We start from the raw sequence: 10000 nt of genomic DNA, 5'->3' as shown, positions 1-10000 counted from the left end.
GAATCCTCATGACGCATCTTTAAAGTTCACCATGTCAAAAGTTAAAATCATCATAGTCTGCTGTTGGATTTTTACGGCTTTATTTAATCTTCCGCTTTTTTTTGCTATTCGCTACGACAAGGAAGAAAATTTCTGCCTGGAATCGTGGCCCTGGCCGGTTTAGGGCAGAATCAACTCAACTGCTTGGTTGCTGGTAGTGGGAATCATTCCAGTATCCATCATGTTGTCCTTGTATTCCAGAGTTGTGTATGATTTATGATTTAAGAAAGTGACAAACGAAGCCATCGTGGGACGAGGCGCAGTCCGAAAATCGAGGAAAAAGGCTACGAAATTGGTGTTAACAGTGAGCGTTATATACGCAATAAGCTGGTTTCCTCAGCTTATAATTTACCTTCTCAGTAATTTTGGTTTCCTTGTCAAATTTGGAGGTTTTTTGTACATCGCTTCGATTGTTTTGGTGTCATTTAACTCTGCTATCAATCCAGTGATTTATGCGTTGCAGAGTGAGCGCTTTCGCCAGCATTTTAGACAGCTGCTGCTTTGCTATCGTAGATGCAAGAAAAGTGTGTCCTCTTGTAACACGCCCGGAGCTTGCAACTTGCAAATGCGACATGCAAGAAACTCCAAACATACTGAAAGAAGTTATTAAAAGCGGGAATTTGAGAGATGATGGACAAGCCTTCGAATTAAAAAGTTCCAACTTAAAAAGGTACATTAGCTGCTCAATGAATATGCCACTGTAGAATATAGCACTGTACAGAAAGGAATGGGACCAATAATATAGGTTGGTTGATCCTCATACGTACACAAAAACATAAAAGGATGTTTGGTTGCAAATTTGTGTGCCAAGAGCTCCCTCTAAAAAAATTGGCGACCCTGCCAGGACCTGGGATTAAATGAAGAAGAATTACCGGACTTACGACTCTTGGCGATCGATTTTGGTATGTTTTTTAGCTTTGTTGTATTTATCGCTCTGACCACGTGCTTCAAGTGCCCGCCATTTTTACCGTATTTGCGGAGAAAAACGAAAACGTTCCGTTTGTTTACACGATGGCAGAAGAACTTCAATTGGAAATACAGTCGCGCATTTATGATGCAGATTGGAGTTCACTCGAGCGAACAGCCAAGATCTTTAAAGCTGATATCGAAGGCCAGACGAGACTAGCCGTAGCGAAAAATGTCGTTCAGCGACTTGAGGAAGAGATTGGAAAATTAGGAGACACCGAAATCGTGCCTTATCTTGGAGATTTAAAACAACTATTGACGGAACAACCATCCGTGGGCAAAAAGGGCGAAGGTAAGAGTGGAAAACCAGTTATTAGTAATGTAAAACAAACGAGGAAGACTCTGTTCAAAAACTGCTGACTACTAGTGCTTTACGTAGACAATTTAAGATCAGTGGTCAAATTGGGGAGCCTGACCAGAAAGATAAAATCAGTTTCTCTTCGCTAGCACGTCAAGTCCAAACGGGACTGGCTCAAGGTTATGTTGAGAGCGAAATTGTTGATGGTGTCATGCGTTCGATCACACCTGGTATGGTACTTAGAAGTTGCCTTGAAACTCATCAAGACCTGACATTGGACCGATTTAAAAAGATTCTCCGAAGTCACTATGGTGCTAAAAACACATCAGAACTTTACTAGGCACTAGCATCCTTATGTCAAAGCCCGAAAGAATCACCCCAAGCCTTTTTGATGAATGCTCTAGACCTGAGACTGCAAATACTGTTTGCATGTGGTGAGGGAGATGATAACACGTCCCTACCGAATGACTCTGGACATGTACAACGTTTATTTCTTCGGTCAATTGAAACTGGTTTACAAGATTAAGGCATTCGTACTAAGAGTCGCCCATTCTTAAAAGACCAAAATGTGACAGATGAAGTTTTGATACAAGACATGAGCATGGCAAGCTCAGCAGAGATGGAGAGGGACAAGAAGCTGAAAACCAATAACAGATCTAAGCCACCAGCAGTATCAGTGTCTTCAGCGTCAGACGACTCACCAAAAGATAAACAAGAAAGTAAGAAAAGCAACTCCCAGACTGATATCTTAGCAGCTATTACTGCAATTAAGTCAGAAGTTGAGGCATTGAAAGGAGAAATCGGAAAGCAGAGCAGTAACCAAAGTGTGCCTCACACAAAGGGACCAGAGAGAAAAGGACCTCCTATGTGTTCAAATTGTCTTCAGAACAAGAAGGATTATTGCAATCACTGTTTCAAGTGTGGCAGCTACTCCCATTTTGCAAGGGGATGCGGAAATCAGTTAAACCAGAGTCGACTGCTTCTGCAAGACAGGAAGCAGTCGTAAACCCGTTAAAGTACCAAAAATGTAACCACTGCTGTAAATTTGGAGGACGGCAAGGATTGCTTTGGAAGTCTGGTCAATGTAAAAGTGTATGGTATTTCTCCAACAAGTGTCAAAAGGAACATGGCCCGAACACAAAGGGGTATGTCAAGCAATACGATATTTGTCTGAAACAAGCAATTGTAAGTCAAAAGAGTTCATACCTTGTGTTAGCCATTTAACTCCAACTGAGCATGCTAAAGTTGTTGGCCTTGTTGGCAAGAAGTGCATGGTAAAATGTTTGCTCAATGACTATGAACTTGATATGTTATGGGACACTGGTGCCCAGGTATCAATAATATCAATTCAATGGCTTCAGCAACACTTAAAAGATATATCCATTAGACAGCTGTCAGAGCTCTTGGATGCAAAGTTGAATTTAACAGAAGTGAATGGGTCTGTGATACCGCACATTGGATGAGTGGAAGTTAGGGTGAGATTGATCCCTCCCAGTAGTCATAGTAATTAAAGGGAACTAATAGTACCTTTCCTTCTGACATCAAAAACATTAGACTGTCCAATTCTGGGATACAATGTTATTGAAGAGCTTGTGAACCAGGACCAGAATTCCAAGCCAAAAATTTACAAGAGTTTTCCACAAACGGAGAGCACTAAACTAGATGCCTTGGTAAACTTTATTCAGAACTCAACTTCAGTTGCCATTTGTAAAGTAAGAACTGGAAGGAAAAATGTTATGGTCCCTAAGAATAGCACAATTGCTGTTAGCTGTCGTGCAAATACTGGACCTGTGCATCAACAAACACCAGTGTTGTTTGAACCAAACCAGTTGGCACATTTACCAGAGGGTTTGGAACTTTATGAGACTTTGCTATACATGAAACCAGGGAAAACATCTAGGGTGCAAATTGCTGTATGTAATGGAACTGATCATGACATTGTACTTGATGGCCGCACCGCACTAGGAGTTCTCCAGGCAGTCAAGTCTGTGACAGAAGCAGATGTTCGATTGAGTGTATGTAGAACCTCGTGTGAACATCAACATCTCGAGCAGAATGAATCACAGGAATCAACGACGTTAGAAATTCCTGGGAAGCAAGATAAACAAGGCAAAAACCCCCTCCCAGCAGTTGACCTCAGTGGCTTAAATCATGACCAGCGGATTTTAGCTGAAACAAGGGAAGAGTATGAGTCATTTTCATCCAGTGAGCAAGATATCGAATGTATCCCTGATCTGGAAATGGAGATTAATATGAAAGATAGCCAACCAGTGCAAAAGAAGTACACATCAATTCCTAGACCACTGTATCCAGAAGTAAAACAGTACATCGAGGATCTCCTGAACCAGAACTTTGTTAAAGAATCAAAGTCTCCATTCTCCTCTCCAGTCGTCTGTGTCCGAAAGAAAGACGGATCTTTAAGGCTTTGCATTGATTATCGAGAACTGAATCGCAAGACCATCGCTGACCGGCATCCAATCCCCAGAGTTCAAGAAACTCTGGATAGCGTTGGTGGGAATACTTGGTTCAGTGTCCTTGACGAAGGTAAGGCGTACCATCAGGGGTTTATAAGTAAAGAGAGCAGAGCAGCCACAGCCTTCATAACACCTTGGGGCTCTACGAGTGGGTTAGAATCCCATTTGGATTGATGAATGCACCGGCCAACTTCCAGCGCTTCATGGAACGGTGTTTGACTTCATGGAACGGTGTGTGTCTGAGGGGCAAAGTGGCCATTCCATACCTAGATGATATCATTGTGTTCAGTAGGAGTTTTAAAGAACATGTTGAACATTTGAGAACAGTACTGCAGAGCTTGCGTAAACATGGCGTGACGTTGAAACCACGTAAATGTAGTTTATTCAAACGTGAAGTCCAGTTTCTAGGAAGGGTTGTATCAGGTGACGGTTACCGAATGGATCCAGGTTGTGTTAGGGCAGTTGAGAAGTTAAAAGAACAAATTCCCAAAACTGTTGGTGAAGTCAGACAGCTTGCTGGAATTTTAAGTTACTACCGAAGATACATTAAGAACTTTGCTAAGATTGCTAGACCTATATACAACCTGCTAAGCACCTCAGGAAAAGATGGACAATCGCCTTCAAAGACACCAGTCTCTTGGGGAAGAGAACAGCAAAAGGCCCTTGATGAGTTAATAAGACACCTCGGTAACCCTCCTATAATGGCTTATCCAGATTTTTCAAAGTCATTCACCCTCCACACTGATGGAAGCAAAGATGGTCTGGGGGTGGTTCTGCACCAGAATCAGGATGGTATAATGAGAGTAATTGCTTATGGATCTCGAGCACTTTCACCAGGTGAGAAGAATTACCACCTCCATGCAGGCAAACTTGAGTTCCTTGCTTTGAAATGGGCGGTCACCGACCATTTTCGCGATTATCTTTACTACTCTCCAAAGTTTACTGTCTTCACGGATAATGACCCGTTGACATACATTCTAACATCAGCAAAACTGGATGCTGCAGGTTTACGATGGGTCAATCAACTGGCCGACTTCAACTTTGAGATAAGATATCGCCCTGGCAAACTCAACGCAGACGCCGACACCTTGTCCCGTATACCAGTCAGCTTCGAGGACTACATGCAAAGTTGTTCAGAGGTAATTATTCAGAATGTTTTGGATGCTGTCTCATCGTCGCTTCAGGAAATTAACTCCGTTAACACTGCCTGGTTATCTTCTTTCACTGCATTAACTGAAATGGTACAGGAGGAGAATGCTGACATTCCAACCATACCACATGATGAACTAGTGACAGCTCAACGTGAAGACCCAACTATTGCTCGTATTCTACACTTTCTGCAAGTTGGAAGACGACCCACCTTTCGGGATAAACAGAAGGAGTCAGCTATCGTACGACAGCTCTTACGCGAATGGAATAACCTGTTCATTGCTGAAGACGGAATTCTTTATCACAAGTCTGGACCTAGGGATCGAATGGTGTTGCCCAAGAAATATCACAAAAGGGTGTACGTTGAGCTGCATGAAAACCTGGGACATTTAGGCGCAGACAGAGTAGTGGAGCTAGCAAGACAACGCTTTTGTTGGCCATTCATGAGAGCGGACATTACACATTATGTCACAAAAGTGTGCCATTGCGTAAAACAGCGGAAACACGCGACTCACGTCAGTGCACCACTTCAGCCCATTATTTCCACAGCTCCTTTCCAACTTGTCTCCATGGATTATGTTCATCTTGAACCAAGCTCTGGAGGTTATGAGTATATCCTGGTAATCATGGACCATTACACTAGATTTGCTCAAGCATGTGCTACCCGTGACAATCCGACAAAACTGCTGCTGATAAATTGTACAATGACTTTATCATGAGATTTGGATTCCCAGAGACCATTCACCACGACCAAGGTGGCGAGTTTGAAAACAAGCTCTTCTACAACCTCGAGAAACTGAGTGGAATTAGGCATTCGCGTACAACACCTTACCACCCTTAGGGGAACGGAGTGACAAGTCGAAAGGTTCAACCGAACGCTTCTATCAATGCTGAGAGCACTCCCGGAAAAACAGAAATCGCACTGGCGTGAGCATCTTAACAAGGTTGTCCATGCATATAATTGTACTCGTCACGACTCCACAGGTTTCTCGCCGTTCTATCTAATGTTTGGCAGAGCCCCAAGGCTACCCATCGACATCATGTTTGGCTTGAAAACCTCCAGTAGGATATTCTACGTACCCTGAGTATGTCAGAAATTGGCGCCGAGCTATGAAAGAAGCTTACGACTTTGCCTCCGCTCATGCAAAAAGAGTGCACTCTTGGGAAAGCAGCAGTACGGCAAGAAAGTGAAGCATGATACCGCGCTTTACCCCCAATTTTCTTTTTGGATTTCAATAACACTTGTTAAGATCTACAGTTCCTGCATAATCACACATCGGGGCAAAAATATCTTGAATTAGTAGGCACCGTCCTTAATGTTCTCGGTTTTCGATGCGATAAACCAGTAAAACAATTCCGGTTGTGAGCGTAATTTGTCGCCCAGGACATTAGAAGGTAATCAAATGGTTTTCTCGTGAAATTAGGAAATAATTTCACTTGCATTTTGACAAAACGCGCGTGGAAATTATTTCCTAATTTCACTCGTCGCCATTTGATTACAGTATGGGTGTCCAAATTCAAATAATTTCCCGAGCCTTTAGGCGAGGGAAATTACTTGATTTTGGACAAAACGCAAATGAAATTATTCCCTAATTTCACGGGTATACCATTTGATTAGCTATTAATAACATGGTGACAAATTACTCCTTAATTTTCAAACCTGGACGCCATTTTAGCACTATATGAAAATTTGCCATGGCAACATGTAATTTCACATGTGAAATTATAAATTAACGCTGAAATTTCGCGCCAAAATTAAGGAGTAATTTGTCACCCATGTTATTACACATTCAAATACACCAATACATCACTAACCTTTCATGTTTAACCCGGAGAATTAGGGAAGCAAGTTGCATCTCGGTTGCCTGATAAGTTAAGAAATAATTTGCCTGTGTTTAAATTACAAAATACCATATATCACTAACGTTTCATGTTTAACCTACCGGAGAATTAGGGAAGGAGATGTTCGAAGGTGTAATAGCTGTTGAGTTTTATTCCTCAGTTATCGAGTTCCATAAGTAAAAAACTTTAAAATGGGTTGCTTTAAAATCAGAAAAGAACCATTTCACCGTTGCTATTGGGAAAAGTGTATGCCGGGCAAAACAAGTTGCATCACGGAAGCCTGAAGGTTAAGAAATAATTTGCCTGTGTTTAAATTAATTTGAAATAAAGAGAAGTATATTACTAATTTGCGATATTTGTGGTCATTAAAAAACTTTATGACGAAGTGGCCCAACAAGGTGTGCGAGATTAACACCTCTCTCTCCCTTTGTCTCTCGCTCTGCCTTTTTAGTGCGCCTTGTTTACAACTCCCACTGAGATTGAGGTTTTTTTTTTTACCTCAACAGCGGGGACCCACATTCCTGACCAAAGTTAAGCTCTCCATTGATAAAGCGGTAAAAGTTGACACGTATTGTTATGGGACAGCTGGTTTGAAGCGTCATAAGTATATTTACCTGACGGTGATCTTTTTTCATTCTAAAACTTTGTTTTTACGAAAGACACACTTACAAAAGTAAGAAGTGCCTTGGCACGTTCATTCCGCCATCCGGTGCATATTTTGGGTCCAATTTTAGTTCTCGCTGAAACCGACATCATTCGTCATGTTATCAGCTGAGGACGTCGCCTTAACATGTTTTTTCAGCATACTGGTGTTTGCCGTCTCGATTGGCAATGGACTCGTTTGTTTGACCGTTATTCTTAACAGATCCATGCAAACGCCTATCAACTATTTACTGGTGAATGGGCTGTCGCTGACGTGATCACTTTGACCTTTACAATCCCGCAGACATCCTTTTACACACCTTCTCTCACCTGTTGGCATCGCGGTGATCTTCTTTGCAAGTTCATCACAGGTGGTAACATTTCATGGATAGGTGGCGTAGCCTCTGTCTTCTCCCTCGGTGCCATATCTTTTGAACGCTTCAACGCGGGGACGAATCCACTTAACCCATCTTTAAAGTTCACCATGTCAAAAGTTAAAATTATCATAGTCTGCTGTTGGGTTTTTACGGCTTTATTTAATCTTCCGCTTTTTTTTGCTATGCGCTACGACAAGGAAGAAATTTCTGCCTGGAATCGTGGCCCTCGCCGGTTTACGGCAGAATTAACTCAACTGCTTGGTTGCTGGTAGTGGGAATCCTTCCAGCATCCAGCATGTTGTCCTTGTATTCCAAGTTGTGTATGATTTATGTTTAAGAAAGTGACAAACGAAGCCATCGGGGGACAAGGCGCAGTCCGAAAATCGAGAAAAAAGGTTACGAACTTGGTGTTAACAGTGAGCGTTATATACGCAATAAGCTGGTTTCCTCAGCTTATCATTTACCTTCTCAGTAATTTTGATTTCCTGGTCGAATTTGGAGGCTTTTTTTACATCGCTTCAGTTGTTTTGGTGTCATTTAACTCTGCTATCAATCCAGTGATTTATGCTTGCAGAGTGAGCGCTTTCGCCGGCATTTTAGACAGCTCCTTTGCTACCGTAGATGCAAGAAAAGTGTGTGCTCTTGTAACACGCCCGGAGCTTGCAACTTGCAATGCGACATGCAAGAAACTCCAAACATACTGGAAGAAGTTATTATAGCGGGAATTTGAAAGATGATGGAGTTAAGTTCCCACTTAAAAGGTACATTAGCTGCTCAATGAATGTGCCACTCAAAATCACAAGAAAGTATCTTGGAATCAAGCCTTTGCATTTCCCCTCCACGAGGCCTGTTGCCCGCAGTGTCTAAGATAGAAGATATATTTAATCATTACATTAGCAATTGAATTTCTAAGCGTATGATATCCTGTGTATTATTCAACTTATACTACTCTTTTAACGACCCCAAGATAACTCGGTCGCATTAAATCTTTCTTCTCGAACACCGCTTGAACCGATTTCAATAATTTAAAGTAATCAGAATGGTTGTTGGGATTGCCCCTATCCTGGAGGATATTAGACGATGGCGAAGGGGTGAATTTTGTGTTCTCCTGGCAAGAACAATATCACACGAGTAAGCGCAGCGAACAAGTGAGCAATTGTTCTTGCATGCCACGAGAATATAAAATTCATATCTTCGAGATAACGTGCAATGTTTTTGGTTAGCAATCATATGTGCAATTTTCTTTTTATTAGATTGAATAAATATACATGGTAAAGATTAATACAAATGCTGGGTATTAATACAAACGAACAAAGACGGGAATCGTGAAGTCCTTGCTCAATCATCAGTGACCACTCTTGTTACATACGAAAAATTCGCCACTCGGTTCCTGGATCTAGTGGTCGTATTGATTTTATGAGTGCTTTAGTTCCCACTAAACACTCCCGTGGATATAATAAATCACTAGATGAAACGTCGTTATGGGCAGGTAGAAAACACAGGCATCCGATCACAGGTCTCGTTCACAGGTCTCTGTTTTACCAAAACAGAAACAAACCTAAACATTAATTAAAGCTAACCTTAGGACTATACATAGGCTTACATAGGCCCACATATTCCATAATAATCCAGTTTTGAATAGTAAACGCTGATGGGTACAGAGTCAATCGCAAAGTGTAGGGCATGTAGTTCCCGGTGTTGTGGTCTGTCTTCTGTGGTATTATTACAGAGGGCCATGTGTTAGAAAACTCTTTACTGGGTTAATCATGTATTACCCTCTCAAAATAAAGAACATTGTATTGTATTGCATTGTATTGTATTGTTTTTGTATTGTATTGTATTGTATTGTATTGTAGGAAATGGGGTAAATTACAGGAACTCCTCACAGGAAACAACAAGAACACAGTCGAATTAGAGAAAAGTGGCTTCAAGAAATTATTCAGAAATCAGCCAGAAAGTTGACAACACATCCATTCCATGCACAGAAAATGCCCAACAACCAATGGCAGCTGCAGCATTCCTCTCTTTGATAGAGGTCGACTTGATGGTAAAATACCACCCTTGTGCCCCAACATGCGTTTAGGAGAAATAATTGAGATCGAAAACCATTATGCTCGAGTAGTGACCAAGTTTGGAGAAGTCCAATGACTTATTTCTCCTACAACATTAAACCTGTGCAGTGCTGCTAATATTACTTTTGATAATTTCAAAGA

General features: G+C 41.5%; 2 pseudogenes; both read left to right on the top strand.

Annotated features, from left to right (window-relative positions):
- LOC137994145 (galanin receptor type 1-like) overlaps window positions 1–649 on the top strand; it is a 2709-nt pseudogene extending 2060 nt beyond the window's left edge.
- Window positions 650–7529: 6880 nt separating this feature from the next.
- LOC137994144 (pyroglutamylated RF-amide peptide receptor-like) lies at window positions 7530–8517 on the top strand (annotated as a pseudogene).
- The last annotated feature ends 1483 nt before the right edge of the window (window positions 8518–10000 follow it).

This window comes from Montipora foliosa, chromosome 3 (genome assembly GCF_036669935.1).
Source record: "Montipora foliosa isolate CH-2021 chromosome 3, ASM3666993v2, whole genome shotgun sequence".
In the NCBI taxonomy this organism is placed as follows: Eukaryota; Metazoa; Cnidaria; class Anthozoa; order Scleractinia; family Acroporidae; genus Montipora; species Montipora foliosa.
Note: the sequence above shows the minus strand (reverse complement) of the source record. Positions and strands in the feature narration are given on the sequence as shown.